This window comes from Vipera ursinii (genome assembly GCF_947247035.1).
Source record: "Vipera ursinii genome assembly, chromosome: 1".
NCBI classification, from domain to species: domain Eukaryota; kingdom Metazoa; phylum Chordata; class Lepidosauria; order Squamata; family Viperidae; genus Vipera; species Vipera ursinii.
The window spans coordinates 269,967,759-269,987,357 of record NC_139512.1 but is presented as its reverse complement, the minus strand read 5'-3'; the positions used below and the strand labels follow the sequence as shown (position 1 = coordinate 269,987,357).

General features: G+C 41.9%; 2 protein-coding genes across 3 annotated transcripts in view; both read right to left on the bottom strand.

The window, feature by feature from the left end:
* The window catches only part of AIG1 (androgen induced 1), a 93,473-nt gene that overhangs the window by 44,045 nt on the left and 29,829 nt on the right, over positions 1 to 19,599 (bottom strand). The gene's annotated exons all lie outside the window — the stretch shown is intronic.
* LOC310643865 (uncharacterized protein) overlaps positions 14,790 to 19,599 on the bottom strand; it is a 707,877-nt gene continuing 703,067 nt past the window's right edge. Inside the window, exon 3 of the mRNA XM_083368487.1 lies at positions 14,790 to 15,007. The gene's annotated coding sequence lies outside the window, so the exon portion shown is untranslated. The remainder of the gene's footprint in view (positions 15,008 to 19,599) is intronic.

Genomic DNA, 19,599 nt, shown 5'->3' with positions numbered 1-19,599 from the left:
GAAACTTTTTTTGTAATATTTATATGAATCTTTATTTCATATCTAGGTGAAGAAGGCTGCTATCTTCGGAGCACATCATAAAGCTAAACCATGGCAATGAACAGAACAGGCGTGAAAGTAACTGACTGAAAGATGCATAATAAGTTGCTGAGAGTAGCTACTCATTTACATTTTTTAAAAGAAAAATATTACTCCAGGCCACAATCCTCTTTTCTTTAGTTTTAAAGAAGATTGTTTTGAGATTAAAGCACTGAAATTTGATGTCTTTGCTAATATTCTTGATACTTTTTCTTTGGATTAATTAGTTTGCCCCAAAACTCCCCTCTTCACTTTTGAAAAACATTGAGTTATCCACAAAATCTGCTTTCCTAGCCCTTATCTAATGAGAATTTTTAACAGTTCAAGTAAAAATGAAAATGGAGATTTGGAGGCTCTTCTCCCCCTCCATGAAACACACTATAAATATAATGGAAAACTTACATTCCTTCTTTTCCTCCAACGAATTATAACTATACATGTTCCACCTTTCTTATAAATACCTCATAATAATCCAAAAGAAGCCACAACATTTTATTTGGTTATGATTGAGTAGATTTTGATTTATAGCAAATGTGTAGACAATTGCAAGAGAACATAAAATTATTGAACTCCCAATAAATATATTATTTAAACTACCAACTAGTAATTGAAAGGCACAATTGAAATCTTCAGATCACTTTTTATTTGCTAGTTTCACTGGATAAAATTTAAGATAAAATAGTGTAGAAATCAACATCATTAAAACATACTAGGATCAGAGCACCATAAACCAGCCAAATTTCAAAGAAAAACTATTAGCTAGTCATTTATTAATTTTAATGGAACAGTCTCATGAAACTCAAAAATACACAGAATTTTTGTTGAAGAAAAGTTTCACAAATGGGCGGCACTGTTTTTGCTTCACTCTTACAGAATAATATTGTTAAATATTTCTATACATAAAAATACTAACTGTTAAATCAATTAATACAGAATTTTTCTTTTTACATTCATCCTTCTCATCCAAAGAACATCTATATTATTTCAAAATGATGTCCAGACTTCACTGATTCATTCATTAAACATGAATGAATCAGTCGGTCAAGGATTGTCGGCTGGCGGTCCCCAGGGGGAGGGCGTTCTCTGTGGGTGCGCCTGCCCTATGGAACCAATTGCCAATGGAACTCCAGATTGCCCCTGACCTTCATTCGTTTCGCCGGGACCTAAAAACCTGGCTCTTTGAGCTATCAGGCCTGGACTGGGGCTTTTTAATGATTTTAAATTGGGATTTTAATTCTTGGGGCCATATTTAATTTAATTTAATTTTAACTTAATTTTATACTGTATTGTTTTTAAATTTTGCCCTGTAAACCGCCCTGAGTCCTTTGGGAATAGGGCGGTATACAAATTGAATTAATAAAATAAATAAATAAAATAAAAAGGAGTCTTTCTATGCCAGTGTAACTGTAAGACTTTAAAAACTTTAAAAGAGATTATCTGTCTTACAGATGTTTCCTTCTTCATAAGATATGAAGGGGATAAAAAGATGCTGAAATCGGGAATTATACAACCAACTGAATTATACAAGATTTAGTTAGAACAAACCATCAGGCCTATAGATGGATGAAAGGCAGTAGCGGTTCCATTCATCATCTACATTGGGTCTGGATGCAAAATGTATACAGATTTCCTTTACTTGATAGAGAGTATTAACTTTCTGCTACTGTATATTCTGACCTTCAGCCTTTTAGCATTGTTAATCCATCTGTAAACAACTTCCTCAGGCCCTTCTTGATCAACATGATACTTAGATACTTAGATCACGTAAATATCTGTCCAAACCCTGACTTCCTATTAAATAAAAAATTGCAGCTGCTGTCATTAACTTTTGTTCCTGCAGAGGACAACAGAAAGAAGGAAAGTCAGAGATCTTGACTAGTAAATAATTTATTTCAAAGGAAAAAGAAGTTGTGAAACAAAAAGGCTTGTGAAGCTGGAAACATTAGGTAGTCTCCAACTTACAACCCATCACTTAACCACTATTTGAAGTTATGATGGAATTTAAAAAAGCTACTTACAACCCCATTCTCCGAGTTACAACTGCTGCACTCCACTCCCAAGATTGCATTATGGGTGTTGGACAACCAGCTCTCATTTACAACTGGTTACAGTATCCTGTAATTATGATCTGCAATGTTTTTCCCCAGTTTCCAACAATGTTTTTCTAGTTTCCCATTAAAAAAAAATGACCATTTGGAAGAAAGGATTCACAGAACAATGGCATGACTTGTTTAATGACCATGTGATTCACTTTACAACCATGGTGACTTATTTATGACCATTGTAAAGATGATCATAAGATTGAGTCCAGTCATGTGGTATCTCAACTTATGATCACAATGACTTACAATACTACTGAAATTTCAGGTTCCGTTGTGGTTGTAAGTTGTGGACTACCTGTAGTTCATGAAAATATGATCACTGTCAAGCCAGTTCAAGCACTCTGTAGGACAGTGATTATTAGAAACTGGATAGGGGCAGAATCAAGGGCATCTCAAATTTCTTTATTATTTGAATGCAATTCTGTTTATACAGATTACACGTATTCCCAAGAAACATTCCAAAAATCAGAAGAATGTTCTAATTTATCATTATCCCCCAAAATATGCATTAATTTGAGCTTTAAAAAGTAAAGTCTCCCATTTTTCTAAATGCAATTTTCCCAGTAAATATATGGAAGTGGTTTGCCATTGACCTTTTCTAAGATGTTTCAATTTTCTAATCTAACCATGTAGATATCTTCAATAGAAGTACCGCCCACGTCTAACTCTGTTTAGTTTCTCAGCCAGGTGTAACTAAGGCAATTTAAATGTCACTCGTCTATAAAATAATTCTTATTATATTACAGAGTATTTTTATGGGGATTGCTGAATTTTTTGCATATGTCTTCAATTGAAAGAAATGTTCCTTGCCAAGCCTAAACCAACTTGATCATACTGCACAGTTGTGATTTTGAAAAAAAACCAAACCCAAAACCTTTCACCACCAACAAAATGCTAAATGTGATGGAATTCAGTTGCTATAACAGCAAATTAAACAAATAAACGAAATACTTTGGAATGCTTAAAAAGAAATATTTGTGGTCTGATTAAGACACAGTGAATTTTAAATAAACAGGTTTTAGTTTATTAAGGAGGATTTTGTGACAAAAAAATATTAGGTAGCAAAAGTGCATTTGCAATATTTGGAAATTTCACAAAAAGTACAATTTTCTAATCACTTTTTGATAGTGTAATTCAAAAGCACTTCCACCTACAGATATACAGTACTTTCTTCTGAACTTCATATGTTTCTTTGTATAAATATAAGGAAAAGAGCCTATGAACAGGGAAGGGCTGGAGAGGAGAAAAGAAGTGTATATAGTCTTAAAATACTGAAACTCTTACTCATCCACTTACAGTTTTCTGCAAAACTGTAATGGTGAACTGACAATTCTCAGATAAGTCCACCATTCCTTAAACTCTCAAAAGCAGTGAGATACAGATGTGATATTATGGCCCTATGTTTGGGGTTTTACATGACTTCCACTTTCTCTCGTTTTAGTGTCTTTTCTAGTATGTGTCAGTTACACAGACCACCAGGAGGCACCGTATTACCAATCTCATCCTTATTGAGAATCGTCAGATGTAAACCTGATGATTCCCAATAAGGGTGAAATTGGTAACATGATGTCTCCTGATGGTCAATGTAACTACAAGGTTACAGCTCTACTCCCCACAAAAAAGCTCTCAATTCCTGCTTTATTTCAAACATTAAAAAAATATACTACTACTTTTGGAACCATACAGAGTCACAGAATATCAAGATTCTTGATAAGTTTGAAGAACTTAAAACATAAAGGTCCCTTAGACCAAACTACGTACAAAAACTTTGATTTTCCCCACCCTTCTACTGGACATTTGCTGCTATGATGTTAGCCATTGTTAGTTCCACCCCGCCGTCCTCAATTCATTAGTTTTGCTTGTGGAATGTAAATTACTTATATATGGTATTGAAGTGGATCATGTCTTTAATGATAACCATCTAAATCTGGATATTATATATTATGAACATGTATTGATGAATTCATGTTTAATAATAAAGTAATAGCTGCATTTAGATGTTATAATACATTAAGGTGCCAAAGAATTGAGGCCTTTGAACTCTGGTGCTGGAGAAGACTCCTGCGAGTCCCTTGGACTGCAAGGCGATCAAACCGGTCAGTCCTAGAGGAGATCAACCCTGACTGCTCTTTAGAAGGCCAGATCCTGAAGCTAAAACTCAAATACTTTGGCCACCTAATGAGAAGGAAGGACTCACTGGAGAAGAGCCTAATGCTGGGAAAGATTGAGGGCAATAGAAGAAGGGGACGACAGAGAATGAGGTGGCTGGATGGAGTTACTGAAGCAGTAGGCGTGAGCTTAAATGAACTCCAGAAGATGGTAGAGGACAGGAAAGCCTGGAGGCACGTTGTCCATAGGGTCGCGATGGGTCGGACACGACTTCGCAACTAACACAATACATTAAAGGTAAAGGTAAAGGTTCCCCCGCACATGCGTGCTAGTCGTTTCCGACTCTAGGGGCCGGTGCTCATCTCCAAATCAAAGCCGAAGAGACAGCGTTTGTCCGAGGACGTCTCCGTGGTCATGTGGCCGGCATGACTAGATGCCAAAGGCACACGGAATGCTGTTACCTTCCCACCGCAGTGGTCCCTATTTTTCTACTTGCATTTTTACGTGCTTTCGAACTGCTAGGTGGGCAGAAGCTGGGATGAGTAACAGGCGCTCACTCTGCTACGCGGCACTCGGGATTCGACCCACCAATTGCCGACCTTCTGATCGACAAGCTCAGCGTCCTAACCCACTGAGCCACCACGTCCCTTATAATACATTAGGGTTGTGATAATAAATACAACAAATTATAGTTGTGATAATAAATCACATGAACCTTCAGTTTACACATTTTCCCTGGTATTCCTCCTTCTTTGCTTATGGGTTCTAAGCTGGCATGCCTGGCTAGTGTTAAACAGCTCAATAAAAATGTTGACCTTGTATTAGCAGCTGCAAACCCCCCTCCATATATATTTCATGTATAACCACATTTCAATGTTACGTCTTTTTTTGTTACTTCATCTCAAAAAAATAAACTGCAGTGCTAGCAATATTTATGAAAATATGCAGTCAAAAGATTATTGTTTTAACAAAAAAAGGTTACAAAACATGGATCTTTAGTTCAGGCAAAAACAAAGAAGAGACAAATAGAATAGAACTAAGTTATTTTCTTATTGTTTCTTATTTCAGAGATAATTCCTTAAGCAGAGAAACAGAATGACCACAGGTAGGCAAAAAAGCGAAGGGGTGGAAGCAACTCCTGACTTTCTGATGGCTTCTCCATTGAGTTTCTTTGTGGGAAATGCATAGGGAGCATCAGAAAACCTCCTTCCTTTCCTTCCTTCCTTCCTTCCCTTCTACCATTATCTTCCTTCCCTTTACCCTCCCTCCCTAGAATTCCTGCTGCTTTCCCCATTTGCTTTGCTGATGGGAAGCTTGCAAAAAGAAATCACTGGGAAACCAGCAGAAAGTTGCAAATCCAAAACTAGCAGACAGGTGGTGCAGGTGAGGAATGGTACATGGTGGTGCCTGAGAGATGCCACATGGGTTGCGGAGGACATGTGGGTGGATAATGTAAATCAGGAAGGGTGCTCAAGAAAGGGTGGGGGGGTCATGAGAAGTGTATAAGGAGTAACATAGGTTGGGAGGAGTATACGGAGCACAACTGCAGCCAGTGGCACTGAAGCAGTGGCACTGCAGCCAGTGGCACTGAAGCAGCCACATTCATTCCCTTGTGAGTCATGATTTGGCTTATTTGATGATTGAATTTTATCTTAAGAATAACAAGAATATTGTTTATACATCACTACTATATTAAATTTTATCTAAATCATTTTTAGTGATGATGTACTGGTGAACTGGAATTTTTCTTAGCACGATTTTTCATTTATTAAATGTGTAAAATTTGATGACCATAAGCAATAATGCCAGCTGCATGTGTAATTTGAATGCATCACACTGTTCATTCTTAAGTCTCAATCTTAAAAATCAAACGAATACAAATGTACAAAAACAATGTGTGCAGAAGCCTGCCTGTTTACTCTTCTGTGCAAAACATGACCATATGGCCATTTATATGCCTAAATTCCTATAAAGGATTTGAGATTTTTTTTAGTTACTGTGCTTCGTGAAGAAAGCAAAACAAAACTTGAAAGGAAACAAGTATATAAACTACAGAGAGGATCAAATTGTATATAATACACTGACATATAATTCCTATAATTATCAAGTTTCCAGTCCTGCAAATGTATGGCATTTTTGCACAAGGGATTTGCATAATTCCAATAATGGCCTTCCTGGCCATTTCTATACAGCATAGCTGTAAAATGTATTACAACATTATAATTGTTTACATTTCTATGATTTGCAAAATATGCAACAAACAAGGATCCTATATATGAAAAATTAAATATTTCCACTGGCATTAAAACAACTACAATTTTTATCAGGCTTTGGAGAGCTCAAGCCCTCTCAGCAACATCTGAGGCATCATAGGGAGAACTGGTAGAAAACAAAACATATTTACTAGCAAAGAATTGCCAATGGATCTTAATCAAACCCATATAGGCATTTCTGGATTATAATAACATAAATTACAAATGAATGATAGGCCTTATTGGTGAAATATGTTTTTCTGAATAGTTACAAGTGGCAATAATATTTAGGTGATAAGGCAGCATATTAGTAAATCAACTGAATTTACTTTCATATAAACCAGGTATCAACGCTGCTAACATCGAATGTTCTTGCTTGACAAGAGGTGAAGCAGCTATTTCATATGTTAAACTTGTGTATTACTATAAGAGCTAGAATTAGATTATTGCCGGGAGGAGGGAGGAGGAAGATTGCACCTCAAGGCTGTCTGAAATAAAAGAAGATAAGAACTTGTGGCAGGTTGTCTAACAGAAGAGAAACTGATTCTTCAAATTAATTGGAGAATGTGATTCATGACAGAAATAGAAAGGTGGAGAATTGTGTTTAATATATTTTGCAAGGGGGAGGGGATTCAGATTCCAGCTTCCTCTAGCAAGCTTTTGCCGATGTATAGGGCTAAATAAAGGACTTTTAAGGTAAACAATGCCTCAGAGTCACTTGAAAAGCTCATCCGTCGGAAACTTGACACCAGGGGTGTCAAACTCAATTTCACTAAGGGCCACATCAGCACTGCGGTTCCCTCAGGGGGGGGGGAGTGTGATCATGGTGGGCACGGTCTACTGGGTGGGCGTGGCTGGAGTGCATGTGGCCTACTGTGTGGGCATGGCCAGCTCTACATCGTTCGCGTCAAGGGTGCCTATGAAGGCCTGGGCAGGAAAGGGACAGATCTGAGGGTCTCTGGCAAAAGGAGATGGGACTGGGGCTAGTGCCAAGGCATGGTCCACTGGAGGAGCCTCATTGTTCCTCTCAAGTCATGCCGGGGGGGGGGCTGGACGGCAAGAAACCTGGACAGCAAGAAACGCAGCTGGGGAAGTGTTATCCTTCATAAGGAATGAAGAAATGCACCATCGCCTGGAAGTGGCTAGCACATGGCCCTCACCTACTTCACATATCCGGCTTGGTAAGCTCTGGGGGAGGGTATGCCATGAGCAGTGTGAGAGTCGATGTTACCGGCACAATGCTGCCCAGCCCTCAGCCTACCTGGTTTTGGCAGGCAGCGGGGCGCTCTCCTCACAGTGCCCAGAGGCTGAGCCAGGTGGCATGAATCTGAAGACAAGTGCAATGCTGCCCACCCACTAGCCTGCCCAAAGTAGGCTGGGCCATGTGCTGGCTGCTTCCAGGCGATGGTGCATTTCTTCATTCCTCACAAAGGGTGACACCTCCCCAGCACGTGCCTAGGGGGCGAGGCTGACGCAGCAGGGGATGGTCCCTCGTTGCTTCCAGACGGCCTTGTGGAGCTAAGACTAAATGTATTTCAGCATAGATGACCACCACGAAATTGTACATTGGCTCCCGGCCGGCCTGGGCCAGGGCCAAGGCAGCGGGGGCCATTCCCTCACTGTTTCCAGGATGGCTTCACAGGCCACATGAAACCACTTCACGGACCGGATCCGGCCCCCAGGCCTTGTGTTTGACATGTCTGATATAAACTGTTTAAAATAGCACATAAGCCTAAACAGTTCTTTCAGATCAGCCAGAATAGCACTTCAAATCTACATTTGTTTTAAATTAGACCTTTTCTAACTACCCTTACCATAGAATTTGCTTCTTTATAGCTGCTGCATACTGTGCAGATTATTTCACTGAACTATTCCATGATCTAAAGATCTGCTTCTTGGCTGGCTTGTGAAAAGTTCAGTCCCCAATGTTTTATAAATAAAGCATGGATTCCTAACTTCAATATGCTATACACTTTCTGACATTGACCTGCATTTGCCATTTAGTGGTCCTGTCACTAAATTTGAATAGATACCTTTAGAGTACTCAAAATAGCTACTCTAGCGGTACTCCAAACATCTATTTTAATTATAGAATTCATGCCATCTTTTTAGATACATACATTTGTCCCTTAGACACATGTAAAATTATATTATCTTGACCCGTACCAATCGGGTTTCAGGCCGGGGTATAGCACGGAGACGGCATTGGTCGCGCTGGTGAATGATCTCTGGCGGGCTCGGGACAGGGGTTGTTCCTCTGTACTAGTCCTATTAGACCTCTCAGCGGCTTTTGATACCATCGACCATGGTATCCTACTGCGGCATCTCAGGGGGTTGGGAGTGGGGGGCACTGTTTTACACTGGTTCTCCTCCTACCTCCTGGGCCGCTTGCAGTCGGTGTTGACGGGAGGGCAGAGGTCCGCCCCGAGATCTCTCGTTTGTGGAGTCCCTCAGGGGTCGGTCCTCTCTCCCCTCCTGTTCAACATCTACATGAAGCCGCTGGGTGAGCTCATTCATGGTTTCGGGGTGGGGTATCACCAGTACGCTGATGATACCCAACTTTTTCTTTCCACCCCAACCCAACCCAGTGATGCCCTCGCCATGATGTCCCGTTGCCTGGAGGCGGTCAGGGTTTGGATGGGGAGAAACAGGCTTCGTCTCAATCCTGACAAGACTGAGTGGCTGTTCATACTGGCATCTCGGACTGACCAGCTTTTTCCATCATTAACAATAGGGGATGAGGTGTTACCCCCCCCCCGTTGATAGGGCTCGCAACTTGGGTGTCCTCCTGGATTCATGGCTCAGTTTTGAAGATCATATAGGAGCCGTGACCAGGGTGGCTTTTGCCCAGGTTCGCCTGGTGCGCCAGTTGCGGCCCTATCTGGACCGAGATGCCCTACGCACAGTCACTCATGCGCTTGTGACCTCCCGGTTAGACTACTGCAATGCCCTCTACATGAGGCTGCCCTTGAGGACCACTCGGAGGCTTCAACTGGTGCAGAATGCAGCCGTGCGAGTTGTGATGGGAGCTTCCTGTGTAACACCTCTTCTCCGCGAGCTGCATTGGCTTCTGGTTGCCCTCCGGGTGAGATTCAAGGTGCTGGTAATGACCTATAAAGCCCTAAATGGCTTGGGTCCAGACTATCTAAGGGAACACCTGCTGCCGGCATTATCTTCCCATCGTCCTGTGCGCTCCCACAGGGAGGGCCTCCTCAGGGTACCGCCGGTTAATGAATGCCCACGGGTTATTCCCAGGGGAAGGGCGTTCTCTGTGGGTGCGCCTGCCCTATGGAACCTACTACCTACGGAACTTAGGACTGCCCCCGACCTTCGCTCATTTCGCCGGGATCTGAAAACTTGGCTCTTCGAGCTGTTTGGCCCAGACTGAGGGGTTTTTAATTTTAATTGGGTTTTAGATTTACTTTTGGGGCTTGAATTTAATTAATTGTTTTAATTGATTTTAATTTTTGTATTTTATGGTTTTAATTGCCCTGTAAACCGCCCTGAGTCCTACGGGAATAGGGCGGTATACAAATTCAATAAACAAACAAACAAATAAACAAATAAATAAATAAATAAATAAATATTCAGATATATAATTCATCTCAAAAGATATATAATAAAAGTTCTTGATGTCCACTCTAAAATCATGGATTTCTCGAAAGAGTTAACATGATGTTAATGTTTTAAAAATAAAACATTCTATTAGGAAATATCCCCCCCACTTCTATGATGTACAAAGAACCAGAGTGAATTAAAATGAAAATCAGCAGTAAAGATACTATAAAGCATTTGAAAACATTAGATAATGATGAAACACCACAACAGCTAAATAGTTTCATAGTGACTCAGACAGAGGAACACTTGAATAAACAAAAATTGACAAGACTATTTGTTTTAAAGTTTTTTTTAGCAAGGCCTTGTACAGAGTTGCATATAGAAATTAATAATAGGCCCACACATTAGAATGTTCACATTATTTGTTATGAGGGGGACAGTAAGGGAAAAAGCAGTCACTTCATATACTAATTATTTTAACAATTCGTCTACAGAAAATTGTTTTCCTTCCATTGCATTTCCTTGATCCTCACAAAGTATGAACATATTAAACTGCTATGTCAGACATCTATATTCTTACCAAAAATGTTTGGAATTTCACACTTTCCGAGTGAAGCCTAAATAAACATATATCCTTTGAACATATATTACTTTTTCCTTCATAGTAATGCAATTAATTAACCAGCAAGGTCTTTTAATCTTTAAATTTAGAGTAGTCATGAAGATGTTGTAGTCTCTAAATTCTTTTTATATTAAAAGGTAAAGGTAAAATACTGTAATCAGAAATAGATCTTTACTGATCACTGGGCTATAGGCATCCATAATCTTGCTGCTTTTGTCAAAATGATGCTCTTTCTTACTGCTACTCTACCCTCCTGCCTGCGACCTCACTGCATCAGATAGACCATGTACTGATCTACACCAACTGGCCGGTTTTTACTTGATTTATCACAAAATAAGATTTCATCCCATCCACTGCATTTACCAACTGCCTCATACAGCAACCATTTCCATTACAATAGTGATGAAAAAAAGCAACTAATCCTTGTATTTATTACCCTTGCAGGTCTGTAAAGCAAAGGAAAGCTGAAGTAATATCCTAAGCAGAGTTGTGATTTCATTTACCAACTGCTTCACTTAACAATTGAGTTGCCAGTCCCAATTGTAATTACTAAACAAGTACTATCTGTACTCCAAAGACGCTCACTCTTTTTCTTACATATTTTGAAATCTAACAATAAATGTATTAGTTAAATTAGACCGACTTCATTTTGAAAATAAATTTGTTTCTTACATTCTCCTGTTGTTGCTTTTATGCCCTTTCAACCCTGTTTTCTATTTAAATTCCCCATTTAAACATCTCCATTTCAGCAAAGTGTTGCATAGGTTGTTTTAATATTGTGATTTAACCACTGATTTTTTTCTACTAAAGTAACAGGTATTGAAAAAATATTATGAATTTTCCTAGTTGTGATTTCACCACATACCAGAGCATACATAATGAATTATTGCAAATGAATGGTCTATCAGGTGTTGACTTTGGGAAAGATTTAGTCCTCCACTCAAAAGAATGAGCAGGATATCTCTGAAATACAATGGGGCTTGATTACGATAGATCAGGGGTGTCAAACTCAATTTCATTGAGGGCCGCATCAGCATTGCGGTTGCCCGCAGGGGGCCAGGTGGGTATGGCCTGGGTGGGCGTAGCCTACTGGGTGGGCGTGGCTAGAGTGCGTATGGCCTATTGGGTGGGCATGGCCAGCTCTACATCGTTCGCATCAAGGGTGCCTATGGGGGCCTGGGCAGGAATGGGACAGATCTGAGGTTCTCTGGGAGAAGGAGGATCTCTGGGCCAGGGCCAAGGCAGTGGGGGCCGTTCCCTTACTGTTTCCAGCATGGCTTCGTGGGCTGCATGATACCACTTTGCGGGCCGGATCTGGCCCCCGGGCCTTGTGTTTGACATGTCTGCGATAGATATTGTGAAATGCATTCTTCCCTCAAATGTATAGTTTTTCTTATATCCATGAATGTCATTTTAAAATACAATCTCTCACTAAAACACCTCACAGTTGTTATACACCATTGGACATTGTCCCATCATGCAAGAAACTGAATCCCGGATCTTTCTTTATGTGGAAAGATACTTATCAACAAGTTTCTAACGCACAGGAAGTATGTTAATAAATTAGATTATTTATATGAGATTATTTATATGAGATTCTTATTATCTTATTCTGACTGGCAGCCAGTCTACAGAACTTAGCCTTAGGGTTCTTTTTCAAAATCCCTTTGTTAAAAAAATCCTTTTAACTGGAGATGCCAATAAAAAAACCCAAGACCTCCACATGCAAATATTTTATTGTGCCACTAAGTACACTCCCTTCCATTTTCAGCACCAGATGCCAACTTTCAAGAAAAGAAGATTTTGTTTTTGCCCCCAAATGTGTCAAAATAAATAAACAATAAAATAGAAGCAGCAGTTTGAATGCTTGGAACATAAGACTGATCTGGATGTAGTCATTGCCATGGCACTATAGAAGTCATGTGCCTTGATACTTAAAAAAGCAAAATTCTATTCATCTATTACAAGGAGTCCTTGACTTATAACCATAGCTGAATCTGGAGTTAGGATTGTTAAATAATGGCGGTTGTAAAGTGGGTTGCCATGTGACCTGACTCAACTTTCCCAGGTGCAGCTGTTCAGTGGCTGTGCGGGTCGTTATGAGGACAGAGCAAAAGAACTGCCTGCCAAAGAAGGCTGGCAGCTCCCTGCTGTGTGCAGAATGGAACTACAGTGCTCGGTTGGAGAAAAAAGAAGCTTGGATCGTTGTGCTCCAAGCTTTCTTAATCCAGCCCAGTGCTTCAGTTCCTCTTCTGCTTGCTGGAGAGATCCATCGGGCAGCATTTTTGCTCTCAGAGCAGCTGGGTGAAAAAGCTCCCTTGCAGGGGACTTTTGCCCAACCTGTTCGAGAACAAAAGTGCTGCCCGACAGGAAGACATGTGACCAAGCAGTGCTCCCTTGAAGCCTGGCTGAAAAATGTCTGTCCTGAAATCCAAGGAAAATCCAGGTTGCGACATTCCCTGCCAGCTTCTCTGCTCTTTCTGGTTAAGCCAGTAAGGAAGATCACAAGACAGCGTTCACTTGATCTCAGGCCAACCAAAATGTCCAGATCACATTCAATTAACTGTGGGGGCGCTGCAATAGTTGTACATTTGTGCGTGGGTCCCTTCGTTCAGGCCTGACATAATTGCAAATGGTCACTAAATGAATGGTTGTTAAATGAGGGCTACTTGTATAATAGGCTCTGCAATTTTTATATGATGGGATGGGGGATTCTAAATACTGACTTAATATGTAAATAAATAAAATGTATCCTCTTGGGTTCTTTCACAAAGCCTTACCTAACGTTGAAAAATCACCAATTGCCTTTGATTTACAATCACAAAAGGGAGCAGAATTTCCATTGTTGAGCAAGGCAGTTGTTAAGTGAATTGAACCTAACTTTATGACCTTTGCCAGAGTTGTTAAGCGAATCACTGCACACAGAGAATTGCACAGGTTAAGTGAAGCTGTCTCTCCCCCCCCACACACACACTAACTTTGCTTGTCAGAAGCTAGGTGGTAAGATCGCAAATAGTGATCAAATGCTACAACCATTGTAAATACATGCCAAGTGCATGAATTTTGATCATGTGATCATGGGAGAGCTGTGAGGGTTGTAAATGCGAGGACTAAATCACTTTTTTCAGTGCTACTGTAACTGTAAATGGTCACTAAACGAATGGTTGTAAGTTGAGGACTACCTGAATCACAGAAGCTTCTTGTGGGAGGAGTTAAGGTAAAAAAATGAATTCCACTGTTTCAGTGGACACCTCTATGAATCTGAGATTCCACTGTTTCAGTGGACACCTCTATGAATCTGAGACACTCTACAGAAATATACATTTCTGTAACAAGCTAATTGTTAACCTGTTTTTAAATATTTGTACTAAGAACTTAAATAGTTTTTAATATTGAGAAACAAAATACAGTGTAAAGGTATTTCAAAATGGAGTAAAGATGGCTTCCGGTTCCGGATTTCAGTGCAGCCAGACGCGTGAGGGAATCGCTCCTCTTATCTCCTGGATTTCTTTATCGGGGGGCCCTGTAAAGGGGTCAAAAGTCGCCCTGGAGAGCGACAAGAGGGGGGAGAGGTCTCTCCAGTTGGCGGTAGAAGGGCGGTGGCCCTCCCATCGGCTTGGAGCTACTCTCCAAACAGAAGAAGAAAAGATCGGCCACTCCCATGGCCCATCGTTTAGCCGTTTCCTGCCGAAGCCAAAAGCACAACAAAGCACTTGAAAACTGGGTAAGAACTGCCTTCTTCTTTTCCTAATCGTCTACTTTGCCTGTCAAAAGCTTTCCGAATTTGCTTCCCCTTGCGAGGAGAGAGGGAAGGGATTTCTGTTTTCTTCCCCCACCCTCCTTAATAGCGGCCTTTGTCTACATTGGGAGAGAAAAGAAAAAGCCCTGTACTAAATGATATTAATTGGACTTACTGCCTTTTTTTTATTGAAAAGTTTTAAAATACAATTTTCCTTTAAAAAACCCCCCTTCCCACTCCCTCCTCCACCCCTACCTCCCCCCCACCCCCCTCCCTCCTCCCCCGCCTACCTCCCCCCCTCCCCCCCTACTTCCCAGAGCTCAATACAAGGTATATATATAGAAAAAAAAACAAACCTAAGCAACCATATACTAACAACTATAAATTCTAAAATCCATCACTCTCTAGCTTATGTAGGATAAAACAAACCTTAGCAATATTAAATATATATAAAAAACTAAAAAATAAAAAAGACACACTCTCTAACTTATATAGGATGAAACAAACCTTAATAGTATTAAATATATATTAAAGACCAAAAAAACACCTCAACCAAATCGAAAAACTTTAAAGTCAACTCTTGTGTAACCGGCCGTTCCTCTTCCAGTCCCATATCTATAATTATTCCAAACAAACAAAAAAGGGGAAAAAAAAAACTCATCCTTTCCACAAAACCACCACATATAAAAATATCTTGCGTCTACACCTAAACCTTTTCCCACCTCCCATACTTGACTACTTGACTATATCGTAGAAGTTCCATAGACTTCTGCAAATCCTGCTATTTTCTCTTCTTAGATCGTTTTGCAGCAGCACGCGTCACCCTCTGTTTTATAGACTCATCCGACGAGGTTGTATCTTGATCTCCTCCAACACCGTTGTCTTCTATCTGACCATCTTCGGCCTCTTGATGCACTCCTTCTCCAGATCCCTTTCCAGCTTCCAAAAGTGTTGATGGCGTTGCATTTAAAACATTATTGTAAAAATCTCGCGCTTGCATCACAGTAACCAAACGGTACCTTTTACCTTCGTGCGTCACCATCAACCCCACTGGGATCTCCCATCTGAACCTTATATCTCGTTGCTTGAGCTCTTGCACAAGAAATGTAAAGTCCTTCCTTCTCCTTAGAATCTTTGGAGGAATTTCTTTTAAGACCAAAACTTCTTGATTAGCAATCACAACTTTAGTATCATAAGCAGCTCGTATAACTTCATCTCTAGTTTCCCTTTTTGCAAAATATACCACCACATCTCTAGGCAACTTTCTCTGTCTAGCAATCCATGAATTCACACGAAACACTTTATCCATGCCTCCTTTTATTTCAGATGCTGGCTGTTTCAACACTACTTCGAAAGCCTCAGAAACAAGCTGCTTTAGATCTTCCTTTGTATTCTCCTTTAAGCCTCTAATTCTAATGGCAAACTGCATCTGGTAATATTGAGCAAGACTCAGTTCCTTGTCCATTTTATCTTCATTCTCCAATACTTTTGCTTCTAATATAGCATTCTTTTGAGTCAAGTCCTCTAGCTTTTCCTCCAATTCTTCCACACAACGAGCCACTTTACACACTGAAGACAAGATGTCTACCTTCATCTCCCTGAGCTTCTGTTCCATCCTCTCCTCCATTCTCTTCTCCAGTTTCTCCAATTTCTCCTCCATCTGTACAAATCTATCATTAATTGATTCCAAAATTACCTGGGTGTGTTTTTCAAGAGCATCTTGCAAGTCCTTTGATGTCAATACATCAGGAGGATGCAGCGCCTGCAGTAATGATTGTTGCACAGGAGAAGTTCCAGCACTCCGAAGAGTTTTAGGGGGTGGTTTAGCCGCCATCTTTTACCAATTGTGACGCAGTTTCACTTCAGTTTTATAATCCAAAAAAAGTCCATCAAGCTGGAGAGTAAAATATAATAATCTTCTTCACCTTTTCCTCTTGTATCGCTCTGCCTGCTCCTTTAATCCATAGTCATTCCTTCAGGCAGGGGTGGTCGCAGACGGCTGGCTCTGCTCCAAGAAGTCAGGAGCAGAGGCGCCGGCCAGCTGGGAGCAGCCCAGGCTACGGGGGAGTTCAATCCTTCAGCCGCCCAAGCCATAAGCTCAGGCGGCCCTGGAGAACTCTACCCCTACCTGGGAGCTCGCCTCCTCCTCTTCTCCCGAGGAGGGGGCTTCGAATTCGCCCGAACAGCTGATCGGCGCTGTTTCGGGCGAAAAAACAACAGCTGAGCCGCGGGCAGCCCGGGAAGGCTGTCTCCGTCGCCGCGGAGCCACCGGAAGTCGACTTACTGCCTTTTTACTTTTGGCCCAAAATTCCTATATTCACAGAAATGGACTATTCTACATATTAGTCTAAAAAAGAAAAGAAATAAAAAAGAGATAAACAAAAAGACTCTGAAAAGGATTTGAGGTACTCTGGGGAAATCTAGTGGCTAAGCCTGTTACAGCAAGTGTTTACATTTTGGACTAACCTTGGCTTTGAGATAAAAACTTGAAACAGCTGGAGATGAATCTGGCTTAGACTTGTGGAGGTGGGCACTTACTGATTTTTGTTTGAAAAAATAGCCTCCACTTATTTATAAATAAGGGACGCGGTGGCTCAGTGGGTTAGGACGCTGAGCTTGTCGATCAGAAGGTCGGCAGTTTGGCGGGTCAAATCCCGAGTGCCGCGTAACAGAGTGAGCGCCTGTTACTCGTCCCAGCTTCTGCCAACCTAGCAGTTCGAAAGCACGTAAAAATGCAAGTAGAAAAATAGGGACCACTACGGTGGGAAGGTAACAGCGTTCCATGCTCCTTTGGCGTCTAGTCATGCCGGCCACATGACCATGGAGACGTCCTCGGACAAGCGCTGGCTCTTCGGCTTTGAAACGGAGATGAGCACCGGCCCCTAGAGTCGGAAACGACTAGCACACATGTGCGGGGGAACCTTTACCTTTACCTTTTTATTTATAAATACTAAAAAATGGAGAAGGATCAGCCACAAACCTTGCTTGACTATAACCTTATACTTGAAACAATCTATAGTCACTGAGATGTCTATCCAGATTTAATACCGTATATACTTGAGTATAAGCCGACTCGAGTATAAGCCGAGACCCCCATTTTCACCCCCAAAAACTGGAAAAAGTTCGTGACTCGAGTATAAGCCGATCCGCCGTTCTGCAAGCCTCCGCCGCCAGCAGAGGCTCGATCCGCCATTTTGCAAGCCTGAATACACAGGAATACCCTGTGTGGCCGCGGCTCTCAGGGAAGCCCTGGCTGTCCGCTTCCTCGCTCCACACTGCCATTCGGGGCCCGCGCGTTCCCCGGGCAAATCGCGGCGCCCAGCAGGCGAGGAAACACGCCCGCTCCAGTCGCCCCCCCTTCCCTCAGGAGACGCGAAGCAAGTGACCGCCCGGAGCTTACCGAGGACTTGCGCGCAGCCGAGGCTTCGGTGCTTCCAGGATCGCGCGCACCTCTCCCAAGCCGCCGCCGTCTGGAGACCTGCCGAAGTTTGGGGAGATTTGGGGAGGTGCGCGCGCACCTCCCCAAACCTCCCCAAACGTCAGCAGGTCTCCGGATCTCCGTGCCCTGCCTGCCTGCTTCTTTCTGCAGCGGAAAGAAGCAGGCAGGCAGGTCACGGAGATCCGGAGACCTGCTGACGTTTGGGGAGGTTTGGGCACCTCCCCAAACCTCCCCAAACGTCAGCAGGTCTCCGGATCTCCTCCCCAAACCTCCCTAAACGTCAGCAGGTCTCCGGATCTCCGTGCCTTGCCTGCCTGCTTCTTTCCGCTGCAGAAAGAAGCAGGCAGGCAAGGCACGGAGATCCGGAGACCTGCCGACGTTTGGGGAGGTTTGGGGAGGTGCCCAAACCTCCCCAAACGTCAGCAGGTCTCCGGATCTCCGTGCCTTGCCTGCCTGCTTCTTTCCACAGCGGAAAGAAGCAGGCAGGCAAGGCACGGAGATCCGGAGACCTGCCGACGTTTGGGGAGGTTTGGGGAGGTGCCCAAACCTCCCCAAACGTCAGCAGGTCTCCAGATCTCCGTGCCTTGCCTGCCTGCTTCTTTCCGCAGCGGAAAGAAGCAGGCAGGCAAGGCACGGAGATCCGGAGACCTGCCGACGTTTGGGGAGGTTTGGGGAGGTGCGCGCACACCTCCCCAAACCTCCCCAAACTTCGGCAGGTCTCCGGACGGCGGTGGCTTGGGAGAGGTGCGCGCAATCCCAGAAGCACCAAAGCCTTGGTTGCGCACAAGTCCTCGGTAAGTTTTTTTTGTTGACTGGAGTATAAGACGAAGTGGAATTTTTCAGCCCAAAAAGTGGGCTGAAAAATTCGGCTTATACTCAAGTATATACGGTAATTTACATGCCAACCTTAAGTCACAAATTGAAACCCAGACTGCAACTAAAGAACTTACACTTCAGAATATAATAAAGTTGGAAGATACTATTATTGAGACAGAGGAATATAAGCAACAACAAAGTACTGAAAAAACTAATATCCAAAACCTGACTTTACTCAAAGAACCTACAATTTTTAAAGTACAAGGAACTACTACTATGACAGACAATCTTAAAGACCAACAACAAACTAGGGAAAAACTTAATACTCAACTTCTGATCCTCTCTAAGGAGCCTACAATTTCAGAAGTACACTATATGCAAGATAGTGATGCCAACATAGAAGAGGCCAAAGACCAACAAAGACAACCTGTGGAAGGCTTGGACAGTCAATTTCTAACCTTAAAACTGGGTAAGATTTTCTACTCAAAACATTCTACCCAAATGGAAGAAGAATCCAGGCTGAACTGCAGACAGAGATGTCAGAGCAAATAAAAAGAGTGGAATTAACATGGCAACAATATAATGACTATAAATGGTTCAACCTTTGTATATTGCTGATGGTTGGATGGCCTCCTCTAGTGCAAATAATATGCATGCGAGTAAATGAAGACCTACTTGGCAATTTAAAGTCCTGGGTCTGGAAACCCGACTGGCAAAAAAAGAAACCTAGAGTTAGATTTAAAAAATGATTTCCTAGAGAATTATCGTAGGCCATTTTGTTAGTAATTAGTGACTTATTAGGACCTGAAACAGAAAATATTTGTGAGATAGAATTAAAATGTGTTTAAGTATTTATTAAGCTTATTCCAAATACTATAAATGTA